General features: G+C 34.1%; 1 pseudogene; it reads left to right on the top strand.

Annotated features, from left to right (window-relative positions):
- Nucleotides 1-884: 884 nt before the first annotated feature.
- On the top strand, nt 885-12,615 carry LOC110207861 (uncharacterized protein CLBA1-like; annotated as a pseudogene).
- Nucleotides 12,616-13,143: the final 528 nt, after the last annotated feature.

The raw sequence follows: 13,143 nt of genomic DNA, 5'->3' as shown, positions 1-13,143 counted from the left end.
GATATGTTGAAAAGAAACAAAGAACAGTCTTTAGAAATGAGGAACTTCAATTTTTCATCATGATGCCTTCAAAGAAAGAAGGTGGCTTAAATTTGAATGCAATATAGCATCATGAAATGTCCAGTCAATTTAAGATCAACTAATTTCCTTCAACTTAAAGTTACAGAAGATAATTTTGATTTATCCTTATTATTTTTTCTGTGTTAAAAGTAGGTAAATTTTCAAAAATAATCTCATAAAGTGGAAATTATATTTATTATACATATTAGATAACACCTAGCACCATAAATATCCAACTATTGGTATTCAGGAAATGTTTTATAATAAATATAATTTTTGCATATGTTTCTATCAAAGCTGAATTAAGGAGTTATTGCTAATATATAAAATATTTTGTACTAACAGTAGAAATGCACTAACCATGGAATTATCTTAAATATTTCACGAAGAATTTCCCTATAGATTCTTGGTAACAATTTTGCAAAACTAAAATTCTTGTTGCTTCAAATCAGTAAAACTGGCTTGGCCTCATTCAGGATGCTTTCTAACCAAGGAAATCTTCAGATGACCTCACTTGTCCTTGAGATGATATTTCAGATTCAATAATGGAGCATTTCATTAATACATATTCTTCATAGTTTCACCAACAAGCATCATGTAATTTTTAAAAAGTGCTTCTAGAGATAAAATGAGAATACTCAGAAAAGGAAAACAAATTAAAAAAAATACTCTTATACATCGAAGCCTCTGTAAAGTTCACTTCATGGTTTTCTTATATAGCATAAAATGTGGAGATCAATGTTCTGAAGCTGATTTAGAGAGCTCTCCATTTCCTTAAGGCAAATATAAATGCTTCATTAGGCTATGGCAGATGCTTAAAATCCATGGCCCAAGGTATTGTGTTCAAGGCTACAGAAAAAAAAGAGGCTAAAGACAGACTTGGTCCTCAAGTAACTATAATGGGGTGGGGGATAATGTTCAAGCAAATATATAACAATGAAATCACAAACAGGATAAAATAATTTTACAAAGAAAAGGGGCTAGAATTAAGAGGTTTCAGGAAAGCTTTTAGTAAAAGAAAGGATTTTGGTTGAAACTTTAAGGAAGCTAGAGAAGCCAATACAAATTCTAAAGCAGCAGAATCCACAAAAGACAGAGTGAAATAAATTTCCAACCAAAGAAAACCTGGATGATTGATTGGAAAGGTATATTGTGCAAGGCTGGCAGAGGAGCCCAGTTTGTTGAGGGTGCACAGGCAAAATAGGCCTCAGCAAACCTGGAGCAGCCCTCAGAGGACTGAATGATGGGCAGCTGTGGCAGTTTTCAGACTTCTCAATCCAGGAATGCCAAACACAACTTAGAAGGTCAGTAGGAAAAGTCTGGACTGCAGTGACGGAGAAGATCAGTCCCAGCCCCAGTTACCCAGTTTGGCTGGCTACATGATTCTTGGTTGTAATCCTATCTCCTTTGCTCTCCAGAATATTATATTCCAAGCCCTCTGGTCCCTTAATGTAGAAACTGCTAAATCTTGTATTCCCCTGATTGTTTTTCCACAATACTTGAATTGTTTCATTCTGGCTGCTTACAATATTTTCTCCTTGACCTGGGAACTCTGGAATTTGGCTATAATATTCCTAGGAGTTTTCCTTTGGTGATCTCTTTCAGGAGGTAATCAGAGGATTCTTTCAATTTCTATTTTGCTTTCTGGTTCTAAAGTACCAGGGCAGTTTTCCTCAATAACTTCTTTAAAGATGATGTCTAGGATCTTTTTTTGGGCATGGCTTTCAGATAGTCCAATAATCTTTAAGCTATCTCTCCTGGATCTATTTTTCAGGTCAGTTTTTTTTTTCCTTTTTTTTTTTTCCCATTGAGATATTTCACATTATTTTCTATTGTTTCATTCTTTTGGTTTTGTTTTACAGTTTCTTGATTTCTCATAAAGTCATTAGCTTCCAATTGCTCCATTCTAATTTTTAAGGAAGTATTTTCTTCAGTAAACTTTTGGACTTCCCTTCCTATTTGGCCAGTTTTGCTTTTTAAGGCATTCTTCTCCTCATTGGCTTTTTGGACCTCTTTTGCCATTTGGGTTAGGCTATTTTTTAAGATGTTATTTTCTTCAGTATTTTTTGGGTCTACTTTAGCAAACTGTTACACTGTTTTTCATTATTTTCTTGCACCCCCTCTCATTTCTCTTCCCAGGTTTTCCTCTACTTCTCTTACATGCTTCTCAAAATCCTTTTTGAGCTCTTCCACGGCCTGGGACAAATTCATATTTTTCTTGGAGGCTTTGGATGTAGGAACTTTTGACTTTGTTGTCTTCTTCTGGTTGTATATTTTGATCTTCATCACCAAAGAAAGATTCCATGGTCTGACTTTTTTTTTTTTTTTGCACTGTTTGCTCATGATCCCAGCCAATTACTTGAGTTATAAACTTTTTGTTAAGTTAGAGGTCTGCTTCCAGTGTGAAGAATGTACTGTCCCAAGCTTTAGGAGTTTTGCACAGGAGTTTTCAGAGATACTTCTAGGGACTTGTAAATTTTCAGTTCTTCCAAGGTGGTATGATCAAGAGTAAAGTATTTACTCCTTTCCTGGACTGTGCTTTGGTCTATGAGTGACCACAAGCACTCTTTTCTGCCTTGTAACTGTGAGGAAGATTCTCTCTGCAATGCTGCCACAAGTTACACCACACAGTACTCCTGCTTGTCCCAGCACCACCACCAAGAGGTATGACCCAGATCCAAGCATGGGCAAAGCAAGAGAATCCTGCACCAGCAAAGAGATCCCTGCAATCCCCCTCTGATCAACCACTGAATTTCCCCTCAGTCTGTAGGCTGAAAGCTCTGGAAGCAACCACTACCCTGGAGCCAGGCCAGGACTGGGGCTGGAAAAGAGCTTCTCTCTCACCAAGGTCATAGACCTTTCCTACTGACCTTATAAGTTGTTTTTGGCATTTTTAGGTTGAGAAATATGGAAACTGGGGCAGCTAGGTGATACAGTGGATAGAGCACTGGCCCCGAATTAAGGAGGACCTGAGCTTAAATCCAGCCTCAGACACATCACACTTACCAGCTATGTGACCCTAGGCAAGTCACTTAACCCCATTGCTTAACCAAAAAGAAAAAGAAAAAATAAGAAGTCTGGAAACTGCCACAGCTTCCTGTGATTCAGTCCCCTGAGGCCTGCTCCAGGTTCTCTGAGGTTTGTTTTGCCTGCATGACCATGCTGAACTGAGTTTCTCTCCCTGACCAGAGTAATAGACCTTTTTAATCAACTTTCCAGGTTGCCTTGGGCTGGAAATTTGTTCCACTCTGTCTTTTTGTGAGTTCTGCTGCTTTAGAAATTTTTAAAAGCCATTTTTAGAGGTATTTGGAGGGGTTTGGGGGAAAGCTCAAGCAAGTCACTGATTTTATTCTGCCATCTTGGCTCCACCACCCCCTGGAATTTTTCTGAACAACAGGTGTTACTATTTCCCGCTACATCCCCATTTAATAAGCTTTAATGGGCACCAGCTAGTTCTAGGATAATATATTAAATCATTCATTTTTAAAAGCTGTTTACAACTTATCCCCTTCCTATCACTCCAGTCTTCTTATAATTTTCTGCCCTCCATGTACTCTACAATTCATTTACCCAGGCATTATTGTCACTCAAACACAACATCTTGAACTCTCTGCACTTTCACTGACTTTCTTTCATACCTGGAATGACTTCCTTCTTCATTTCCACCACCGACTTCCATGTCTTTGTTTACTACTCACATCATAATACCCCAACCAATTGCCACTAGTGTCTTGTCTCTGAGATTACCTCCCATTAGCATTTATGTGTATATCATAGGTACTTTTCTTTTCTTTTCTTTTCTTTTCTTTTCTTTTCTTTTCTTTTCTTTTCTTTTCTTTTCTTTTCTTTTCTTTTCTTTTCTTTTCTTTTCTTTTCTTTTCTTTTCTTTTCTTTTCTTTTCTTTTCTTTTCTTTTCTTTTCTTTTCTTTTCTTTTCTTTTCTTTTCTTTTCTTTTCTTTTCTTTTCTTTCCTTTCCTTTTCATTTCTTTTCTTTTATTTCTTTCTTCCTTTCTTCCTTTCTTTCCTTCTTTCTTTTTTTTTTTTTTTTGGTGGAGTGGAAGGGGAGGATTTCTGGACTTGACCTGGTTGTTTTCCATATTCCAATGAGAGGTCCAGGAAGGCAAGGACATCTTTGTGTCCCCAGTGCTTAGAAGTAGTTGGCATTATCATAGGAACATATAAATGCTTTTTGACTCACTAACTGATTTATTTTTGTCTTGTGGATCATATTTCACACATCTCCTTTTGTCACCTTCATTAGTATATATGACATTTAAGTTTTCAATTATTTTTATATTAGCTACATATTGACTAATCTTAAAATTACTTGTGGTATGTCATGAATAATTCAAATAACTTTTGCTGTGGTGGTGTTTGATTACTAACTTTAAAAATATTACTTGATATCTCTACCTTTTCCTCTATCATTCTTACTATGGCAATGGTGAAAGTATATACTGTTACATGAAAATATTGAAATATTTTCTTACTCTGTCAAATATTGTTGGAAAATATATTCATTTTTCATAAACATAGTAAATTGCAAATTCGTTTTAAAAAATTGCTCTTTTTAAATATAATTGGCCTGCTAATTGCATCTTTATTATCCATCTCAAGAGTGATTTTTTGAGTTTTGGTTCTAACTATGCCCTTTTCATTATCAAAATCATTTGACACATTAATATTTATTTTCAATTGTTGTTATTAAACATAATTTCTAGTGTTTGTAATATAAAGATTTTTGATTATTCCAGTTCCTACAAATTTACCTTTTCACATTTTTAATACCTTCAAATTTTAATAATTTTGTTTAATCTGTGTTTAGCAATTAAATTGTTTCTTCAGATTATCATGCATCTATCTGTAATATGTTATTACATGACTTATTTTGAATAGTATAAATCCCTCATCTATAATTGAAATGATTCATTTGTTTTGTTGGACATTACTAATACATCCTTGAAATATCCATATATACATCAATTTCTGATGAATTCCTCGTACATCTGCTTTTTGTCAGTGCAACCTACACTTATCCATTTTCAGCTGATAAAGTATTGGGATTTTTCATTTGTTTTCCAGTTTATCTTTTCTTCCCATAGTAACAGAACTCAGTCCCATATCCATCATGTCAAGATGACAATCACATTTTTCAGGGATGACCAGCCTGTAATCCCATGACACTCCATCTGTTTTTTTGTTTTTGCTTTTTCATTGTTTTTTTTTTTACCCTTAGCAATCATACAGACTAAAATGACATTCCAATCAGTAGCAGTACCAGAGCCCAATTGCTTAGTGTTTCCAGACTCTCATCAGATATTCATAGTTCTCAGCTCCCATAAAGTTGATACTACATTTCTGACTGGTATGTCCAAGCCTTGCTGTTTCTCTTCCTTCACTATAACAAGAAAAACACTTTGGGGCTTTTAGAGAGTAGTGATAGCAGGAGTAGCAGCAGCAGTAGGAGTGACAGGAGCAGGACTAGCAGCAATAGTGGTGGTGGTCGTGGTGGTGGTGGTAGTGGTAGATGTTTCTATGGTTGGTACATTATCAAATTAAAATTGTTATAGATATCAAACTAAAATCATAGGTTACTTCAATGAAACAATGTATTTATAATGTGGAATAACTTTTAAAGCACTACAGAAAAAAGAAACATTTAAATTTGTTTTTGGTGAGTTTAATTTTTTGGGGGAAATGTAATAAATATCCACAGAGTCACAAAATCTGAAAGTTGGAATGGATGTCACCTAGGCTACCACGCAAACAGACAAAAATCATATCTTCCACATTAATTTTAATCCTCCAATTTATGTCAACCAATAAAAAGGAAGTTTTTTATTATAGTTTCAATTCCTTTGAAGTATTATAATGTTTATTTTTTTTTTATTTATCCATTAAGTAAATTTTCCTTCATACAATCATTTATTCCTGTTTTTCCCTTGGAATCTAACAAAATAAGAAGACTAATCACATTTGCACATGATAAAGTTTTAAATATTTGAAGATATTTATCATTATCTCCTATTTTATAGATGATAAAATTGTGGCACCAAACTAGTAAATGATTAGCATAGAATATGCACACATACTACACACATATAGACATAAACATACATACAATATATGCATAGATACACATATGCATGTATGTGTGCATAATACACATGTGTTTGTATGTGTATATACATAAATACAGGCATGCATATATACACACATACATGTGAATATGTATGTATGTGTGTATATATGTATATGTATATGTGTGTGCATGCATATGTATGTGTGTATATATGTATATGTATATGTGTGTGCATGCATATGTATGTGTGTGTATATATGTATATGTATATGTGTGTGCATGCATATGTATGTGTGTGTATATACGTATATGTATATGTATATGTATATGTATATGTATATGTATATGTATATGTATATGTATATGTATATGTATATGTATATGTATATGTATATGTATATGTATATGTATATGTATATGTATATGTATATGTATGTGTATGTGTATATGTATGTGTATGTGTATATGTATATACATACACATATATGCCTGATTTGGACTCATCTCTGTATTCTTTTTTTTGTGTTTTATTTTTCATTTATTTACTAAATATATTAAAATATTTGCTTATTTTATTTGTATAAAAATCATTACTCAAAAAATGTATATTTTGTATGCCATCAATGACCTCTTTAAATTTGGTTTCAGTGTATATGATTTACTGACCTGACTTTTTTTTTTTATGGAATTTTCTAGGGTTCCTTCAACTTGCCAAGATTGTAGCTCTAATTGTCAACAACGTCAAGATAGATCTACCAAATAATTTTATTTTCAAGTAACTTGGATAATGCTGGTTCTTAAGTAGGTTGTAAAATAGTCAAATGAACATGAATATGATCCATTTGTTTAATCTTCCAGGACTTTTTTAGCTTAATTTGTTTGTAAATTTGAGAGAGAACTTTTAGCCCTAGAAGGAGAAAAGCAAGATTGTATTCTGTACATTTTTTGTTACTTCTGAGAACGATCGCTAAATTTTGGAATGTCCATACTCTTGTTCTCTGTATTTTAAACAGTTTTGTTTCAAAGCTTACAGAATAATGATGATTTACATCTGCTAGTTTGGCAACAATACAATTGCAAATAAAATAGTGAAAGGGATAATAAAAACTTAAGTAACAAAAACAATTCTACAAGCTCCAATTCATTTCACAGCAGGAATTTAGCGTTTTAAACCTGGTTAGCCTCTCATTGCTATATTCAGTATTCCACATGTGACATTTAATAGGAGAATTTGAAGAATAAATAATTTTTCGTCTATTATTTTTACCCTAATTCTTTCAAGATTAATCCTTAAAAACTGATAATGAGGATTCTTCCAAAATCCTGAGATGTTGTTTTTCTTTCTCATTAGTCACAGAGTCATGATTGTTTCAACACAATTCTGTATGGGACTGGAGATGCACTTGCATTCCTTTTGTAATAAAAAATATATGTTTATTCCTTCTACATTACCTAAGATCCCCATATATCTCTTCCCTTCTTTTCCTTTATGGTCACCCATTCTATAAATAATAGCAAAGAAGAAAAAAGAATCCAACTTACCAGGGCAACAATAGCATTATCTAGTCATCCATAGCCATGGGTTCTCACTTCTGCAAGGAATGGAGGGATGCAAATAGTCACTTGTAATACTGCATAGCATAATCATACTTGGTATTTATTCCTTACTTACATTTAAATGACCCATGATAATAAGATTTATCATTCATTAATCTAGAAAAGGTACTCAGATAATATTGCTAACAATTAACACTGCCACTTTTTCAGAAAAAGCCAATATAAATAATTTTCATTATGTTATTATTAGTATGGGCTAATAGAATATTAATTATCATAAGGATTCCCGTAGCACCCCACAAGCATTAAATACATACGGTTTCAAGTCTCTGGTGAACGTGGGTATAGATAGCAGTGACATATGATAGGTATTTATTTAGGTTGGCAGGTGTGAAGAGGAGGAGAAGGAGATTAGTGTCAATGTGTAAGAACATTTCAGACTCTGGGCAATTGTAATTATACAGTATTTCCCTCTGGGCTTAATTGTTTGTTTGTCTACTGGTGTTTGCCTAAACTTTTTAAATTAAAATCTTGATGAAAAGAAAGTTCCTCCCTTAAACCAATACTCTGCAGTCCCAGAAAGGACTCTTGAGGACAATTTGATGGTTTATGAAGATTTTTTTTTTAAAATCAGCTTTATCTTTATTGTACTTCCCACTTTTCTCCTTTCTCTGCTCTGGTTAGAAGAAAATTAATTTTGAAAATAAAATGAAGTGGTTCCCTAAAGTCTTCCAAATTGTTTCCATTGTACTTTATAGAAATTAAATTTGGTAATCTTGACTGAAGTAGAATTTTAGTGTTGTTTAAAGCTTAGCAGAGCCTGGACCAACGTCTTTAATTTCTCTCTGTGCAGGAGTGAGGTTTTTTTTTTCAATCATGGTTGAGAATATTTTATAAACTTAAAAGTCCACAGACTAAAACAATTTTGATATGTAAAGAAAGGCTAGTTTTTAGGTGATAAAGATGAAAAGCTTCCCCTCCCTTACATTTAACAATAAAAAAGGGAAAAAAAATATTTATTGCTTGATTGATTTAGCATATTTTAACATATGTGTACACTTTAAGTAGTATCTTGGTATATAAATGTATATGGAGGGAAGGGATATTTACTTCCTGATAAATTAATAAAGAAGTGACATTAAAAAATATATACCTAGGTGGTGCAGTGGATAGAGCATCAGCCCTGGAGTCAGGAGGACCTGAGTTCAAATCTTTTCTTGGACACATAACACTCATTAGGTGTGTCACCCTAGGCAAATCACTTAATCCCATTGCCTAGCAAAAAGAAAAAACAAAAAAAAGGATAAAGAAAACATAACTTTCAGGGCAAGAAACTGTTAAGGAAATATACTAATAGTTATGATATTATCTGACCTCCAATTATCAAAATTATTCTAATTAAATATCAAAGTGTTTTGGTAATGAAAATGGTCTTTCTCAAGAATTATGGCCTCACTGCACATCATGTCCCCAAATTATAAATGGCTGTAACAATCTTTTTCAGCTAAGTGTAAAAGATGACAGCTAATGAGTCTATGTGTACATTATAGAGTATGTTACGAAATGTGAGGAAATAATTCCTGTTATCAATGATGTAACAAGGCACTTAATATATGTGTAAGAAATTCACTTTAGATATCTTTCATTATTTTGGCATCATATTTTTAAAGAAACAGCAAAGAAGCATTTTTATAAATCATTCAACTCATTCTCAGTAGGATTCAGTCTCTTGTACCTTTAGTATAATTTCTTTTTTGCTAAGGACTCTTGAGACACTTCCTGTCATTATATTGCTGATATTCAAGTGTACTTATATGTAATGAATTTATAAAGTTTTTGTGCTTCAAACAAAAGAGTGAGAATAATATATCTTTAATAGGATTTCATTAAATTATTTATTTCTAAGACTTTCTACAAAACGCTTACCTTAAATCCTACTAACGTGCACAAAGGTCAAATAAATTTTTGACAGCCTCAATCTAAATTTGTTGAGTCAATATGTAATCAAAGATGGGTCTCATTTGTCCTGTAAGTTGTAGTAAAAAAAAAATGTATCAACAATTTAGAATACCTGGATCTAAATTAATTTAGAAGATCTGTACTTTTGTCATAAGGCCCACCCCCTTGACAGATGTAAATAATGTCCAATTCAGTTTAACTAAAAGAAGCAAGAAATACCTCGCATGCGTAGAGAGGTAGTATGAAATAGTGGAGAAGAAAAATGAACATGTTGGTTCAAGTATGGCCTCAGGAAAATACTGACTATGTGACTTAGGGGAAGTCTCTTTACTTCACAGTATGCCAATATCCCAAGCAACAGAAATTCAAGCAATTGTTTTCTAAATATTTTTAAGTTTTTACACTTTTTTTCTTTCTTAAAACGTTGTTTCCAAGTCTTTCTTTCCCTGCCACCCTATCCCTCATCCAATGAGAAGATAAACAATATGATATCAATAATAAATGTGAAATGATGCAAAATTAATTTTCATATTGGACATGTTTCAAAAGAAATAAAAAAAGTGAGAAAAATATACTTCAATTTACACTGAAAGTTCATCAATTCTCTCTCTGGAAGTGGAAGATTGTTTTTCATCATAAGTTCTTTGAAATATCTTAGATCATTGTATTAATCAGGACAGCCAAGATTATCATTACAACATTGCTATTATTATGCCAATGTCCTCCCAATTCTTACTTCATTTTGTGTCAGTTCATATAGGTCTTGCACTATTTTTTCCTGAAACACCCACCTCATCATTTCCCACAGCACAATAATATTCTATCACACTCATATGACACAACTCATTCAACCATCCCCCCAATTTATGAGCATCCCTTTAATTTCTAATTCTTTGGCACCACAAAAAGAGCTGCTATAAATACTTTTTGTACATCTAAGTCATTTCTTGTTTTTTAATCCTTCTAGGATTTATTGTTTTTGTTTGTTTGTTTGTTTTAGTTGTCTCTGACTCTTTGTGACCCCATCTGGATTTTTCTTGGCAAAGATACTTGAGTGGTTTGCCTTTTTCTTCTCCAGTAATTTTACAGATGAGGAAAGTGAGGCAAATATGGCTAAATGACTTGCCCAGGGTCACATAGCAAGTAATTTTCTGAGGTCAGATTTGAACTCAGGAAGATGATCTTTCTGACTCCAGACCTGGAACTTCATCCACTACACCACCCTACTACACTACACATGTATAATCTATATGGAATTATTTGTCTTCTCAGTGGTGGGGGAGGGTTGGGGAGAAAGGAAGATAGAGAATTTGGAGCTCAAAGTTCTAAAAATGAGTGTTGAAATTGTTCTACATGTAACTGGAGAAAAATAAAATACTAAACAAAAACTTAAAAATATTAAAAATATAAATATTTGTACAGATTACCAAAATGCTCTATATAATGGTTGAATCAGTTTACAACTCCATGAAGAGTGAGTTAATGATGCAATTTTCCTGCATCCTCTCCAATATTTGCCATTCTCCACAGCAGTGGTGTGGCTACTCTCTGACTCAGGGGCAACAGAAACAGAGCCAGTCTGCTAAGCACCCATTCCAGCCTGACTTGGCCCAGGCCACTTCTCTGCTTGGCAGTGTTTCTGGTGGACCTGGAGCAATGGCACAGCAGGCAACTGTTTGTGCCCAGCCTGGAAGTGTTCTCCTGGACAGGTCACCGAATGGAAAGGCAGAGCTCCTTGAGGTAAGTAGCAACTGAGCCACCCCTTCTTCCTTCAAGGAAAAGAAGTGAATGGCTCCTCAGGATGGGCACCACTCACTGTTCTTTAGAACAAGTTGTTGTTGTTGATGTTATTGCTTTGACTTCCCTTAAAGATTTCCTTGCTGAAAATGTAGGACCAGGGCCCCAAGGCAAGAAATCCTGGAGGACAGGAGATTTCCAATGGGGCCTCCCTCAGTTACCTGGTGGAAGAGTTAGAAAGAGCTTCTTTTAGTGACCACCCCAAAGAGAACATGAGAACTTATGTACCCAGGAGAGAGGCTGTGATGAGGGGGCGGCAAAAATCACTCTGCTTTACTATGGTTGGAAAGCAAAGCAAAAAAATGTTTTATCTCCACTGATGCATAGGAACCTGGCATTTCAGAAAGTAGCAGTTTGAATTCCATAGAACACAACAGCTCCTGGGGTGACTTTGAAGGCTTCAGGGAGGCTTTGGACAAGTATGATTCTTTCAATAGCCTGTACATTCTGGAGCATTGGGAAGGACAGGGGACTCAAGAAAGTGATTCAGATTTAAATGGATATGTCATAACCTCTTGTGGCTGACTGCAGTCTGATAGTTTACCCAGGATGAGGGAAAATGCTGCTTTTTCACTTATTAAGGGCAATATTAGCTATGAGAACATTTTTAAGCTTGTCTTTCAAGAAGTACCAGTACAAAAAATGACTGAGGATATTTGCACCTTACACCATTTTCGAAGGAAAATAAAAACATAATGAAGAACATGTTAGTTGCAAACATGTAAAGAAGCAATTTTACTTAGTCCTGAGAACTCTGGAGGATTCTCCAAGATGAAGATGTCATCATATCTACTTCAAAATGCCTCTACAGTAAATCTCATTGCCAAGACAACATCTTACTTGTTCTTGGAATAGGTGCTGCTCAAAAATATCTTTCATGACGTAAGAATTACTGTTCTGGAAGATTCTAACCTAAAAGAGATTGAACAGTTAACAGAACTAAATAGCTTTATTCTTAATAATTGCAAAGCACTGATTCAAACCAAATTCTCTGGATCTTTAGCTCCCCAGCACAGCAGCCTGTTTATGTATGACTTGTTTTTGAAGAAGACTCCTTCCACTGGAGACATATAATACATAACAATTCCAAGAAAAGCAGAAGAAAAAGCTTTCCTGCCCAGAATCTAAAAATTAAATTTCTTAATACTGATGTTTGCTAAAGAAAAAAATACTCCTTTTTATCTTTGATGAAAATCTTACGTTTTGCTACTGATCTGGTTATAGAAATTGGAAATCATAGACATCTTTGAGGTGATGAACTAGAAATCCTCAGCTGAATTTTCCTATGGCTACCAGTTTGTAAATGGATTAGTCATGTGTAAACATCAAGAATTTTCTTCAAAGAGCTTGCCCTCCAGTTTTAAATGAACTATTTTTCTGGCCATGCCCAATTTTCACAAATAATGAAGGCTTCTTCTACGAACTTTGCTTTCATTTTCTGATCAACAAATAAATACTGAGGCAAAGCCTTGAAAAGTAATGCACTGCCCATTTAAAGCTTATGGATGCCACATAGGTCTTTAATAAAGTTGCCAGAACTTGGAACTATGCCCAAAGACATATAAAACCATGTATACCCTTTGACCTAGCAATACCACTATTAGGTATCCATAAAGAGATAAAAAACAAAAGGGAAAAGGACCTATATATATGAAAATATTTATAGCGGCTCTTTTCCGCGGGCAAAG

This window comes from Phascolarctos cinereus, unplaced genomic scaffold (genome assembly GCF_003287225.1).
Source record: "Phascolarctos cinereus isolate Bilbo 61053 unplaced genomic scaffold, phaCin_HiC Scaffold_4;HRSCAF=312, whole genome shotgun sequence".
Lineage (NCBI taxonomy): Eukaryota > Metazoa > Chordata > Mammalia > Diprotodontia > Phascolarctidae > Phascolarctos > Phascolarctos cinereus.
Note: the sequence above shows the minus strand (reverse complement) of the source record. Positions and strands in the feature narration are given on the sequence as shown.